Source organism: Limulus polyphemus, unplaced genomic scaffold (assembly GCF_000517525.1).
Source record: "Limulus polyphemus unplaced genomic scaffold, Limulus_polyphemus-2.1.2 Scaffold426, whole genome shotgun sequence".
Taxonomy (NCBI): domain Eukaryota; kingdom Metazoa; phylum Arthropoda; class Merostomata; order Xiphosura; family Limulidae; genus Limulus; species Limulus polyphemus.
The window spans coordinates 270,012-273,273 of record NW_013666036.1 but is presented as its reverse complement, the minus strand read 5'-3'; positions in this window follow the sequence as shown (position 1 = coordinate 273,273).

Genomic DNA, 3,262 nt, shown 5'->3' with positions numbered 1-3,262 from the left:
TTCGTGATAATAGGAAGTGTACAATACACAGTACAGTTCGTGATAATAGGAAGTGTACAATACACAGTACAGTTCGTGATAATAGGAAGTGTACAATACACAGTACAGTTTGTGATAATAGGAAGTGTACAATACACAGTACAGTTCGTGATAATAGGAAGTGTACAATACACAGTACAGTTTGTGATAATAGAAAGTGGAGAACACATAGAACTGTTTATAATAATAATAAGTAGAGTATATACAGAAGAGCTAGTAATTAGTAATAACAGAAAGCGAAGTATATAGAGAACAGTTAGTGGTAATGGAATGTGGACTATATGCAGAACAGTCCGGGATAATAGAAAGTGAAGCGAGCATCTAGATTATACATATATATATATATATATATATCAGTATTTGTGCAAGACAGACCTAGAGTCATGTAGTTAACTTTCTAAAATACCAATTTTTATTTGTTTTTCCTAAATCAATAAATTATTAGTTAAATAATTATCAACGTAAATCCTGGCTTTAGTTAAAAACCAAAGCGCGATCTATTTCATGAAATACTTTAGTGTTTGAGGTTATATATTTACTGAGGTAAGGTACAATGTATTACTTTCACTAGCTAACAACAGAACTTAGCCTTACACGAAGTAATTACGTTCATTGACTTCCATATTTCAAGAGATTGAGAACTGAAACATGCACTTACTTATCCAGGATGAATCAGAGAGAAGTCCACCACATCAATTGCTGACCAAGTGTACGCCTTCACCTTCTATAATGAACATAAGAGTTTATTACTAAATGACTGAGAGCTTTTGACCGTCACTATAAGACTTAACATTATAACTGATGGATTTAAAATGAGGTTTAAAAGTTACAAATTTATTTTAAAGTACTTAACTGTAAGTTGAGCAAAAACGTTGAACGACCAAATGAGGAGTTGCCTATGTTCACTCTTGTTAACTCAAGCTAGGAATAACGCCACGCGGCACTGTGTACACTGTCCTCAATTTCAATACCTGTAAGTGTAACGGAAACGTTCGTTGTGCACTTTTACCATTAAACTCGCAAAACAAACAACAAAATATAATTAGTTCTCTTCAGATTTTTTAGAACTCGTTTGTTTTGAGGTCATAATTGTGTTTGTTACACCAAAGTTTCAATACATTTTGATCAGAAGCATTTTAAACCGTATAGCAAATTGCTTGAACTTCATATTCTGAAGATTCTTATCACCGCGTCCCCACGGTGGGACATCGGTAAGCCTACGGATTTACAACGCTAAAATCAAGGGTTTGATTCCCTCGGTGGACACAGCAGATAACCTGATGTGGCTTTGCTATAAGAAAAACACACACACTTAGCACTGCTGTATATATCAGAAATGAAACCGAAACAACGTGGGAAATTAATCATTGGCAGTGAATATATTTCACATAATATTTTAAGATAGAAATCCTGGTTAATCACAACATCGTCAGACTTACTCCTTCGTTTTTTGAGGTACCTTAACAGTTTCCTATCTAATCTATAAATTACGAAATAACTTTTAATTTTGAGAATATTTCTATGTAACACTGCTATTAGAAAAAATAAATAAGATACAGATTTTATAGTCCTTAAACTAGCCTCTTAAAGCACAATCGTTATTTTAGCAATATGGTTAGGGATCTGGTAAGTTTACCAGTCATGTTCGTATCATTCAAATATTTGCTGATAAACTAATACGCTATTAGAAACTTTTTTGCATAAATGCTTTGAAGTCACGAACAACAACTGATGATTAACTTTTCACTCATCGTATTGTTTAAGGCTATATTTTATAGATTTATTCAGTCATTAGCGGAATAACAGCTTTTATAATTATGTAATTAGTTAAAACTCTTTCAAGGATTTTTTGTTCTGTGCAGTTTTTTTTCCCCCTTATGAAAGTATTTTAGAATGGGAGCTTAATAATTTAAAATGTTTTATTTATTATATTATTAATAACGATACAGCATTCTACAGTGTAAATTTTGCACAATACTATTTTTTATTCGTGAATTTTTTGCTTGTGGGTAAGTCTATGAAAGTAGATTTCAAATAAATTAAAGCTTTATATGGTCCATCCTGACTTATAAGTTTCAAAATTCAATAATGATCGTCTCATAGGTGAAATAGTGTCTCTCATCCCATTTAACCCTTTCCTGTCTCCTAGTTCCTTTTTCATCATTTTGACTGTAACGAACTTCAATAAGTGTGTGTGTGAGGATATAAATAAGATGATTTCTTGTACATAATGTAGTATCTATGCGTGACCTCTTACAATCAACCAGCGCGATAACGCAGGAGGTACTTCTTCCTATTTCTGTCTCTTTAGTGTCACGAAGATACCTGAATAACCTGTTAATACAATCTAACTGGCTACAAAGCAGCATCTTTGTTACCAGTTTAAGATAATGATCCCATAATTATAGAACATGAATCATCCATTCAGCTACTCGATTTAGTTCTAGTGCAAACTTGCATGGTAGGAATGCACTTCCAAAGAAAGTAAACAAGGATAGAAAATACTTTTAAAGAAAACCAAACACAATTTAGTGTTTTACGAGTCAATGGAACAGTTTGCTATAATTGAAATTAAACAAAAAAATAGCAGATTTTCCAACATTCACTGCAGTGTCATTTCTTTAGTTATTATAATGAATATGCAGGAAATATCGTAATATATATTTCTAGAACTTTAATTTGTCATAGACAAAAAAATAACAAAAGTTAGCGCATAACTGGCCCGAACTTTTATGTAAGAACTATTGCTGGCTGACTGTATATAGATACTTTTTGTTGTTAATAAATAAGCAATGAGTAACGAGGATCGAAAGCTCATCCTGGTTTTATGGTATGCTGCATGTATAACGTCTTTACTTAGGAAACCTGTTCATCGAGGTTGATATCTCTTGATAAATCTGAATTAGAGTACATAGTTTTATAATAGTAATTTTTATTGTATATTTCTGCTTTTTGTATATAATTATCGAGAAAGAAAAGTAGTAATTAGATCCAAACTCTTTCTTCGGATGTATTTAATTACTTCAACATGTGAACTACGATACATTAATTTACTTTGTTCTCAATGTTGTCTTCTGTTTCTCTCTCTTTGGAACTTTTGGGCAGAGTTTATTTTAAGGAAATTTTAGAACTGCACAAATCTTTGAGGCAGGTGTCATGACCTAGTGTTTGAGATTCTCTGAGTCTGAGAAGCATTTGTTTTTAGATTATATGCTAGATACAA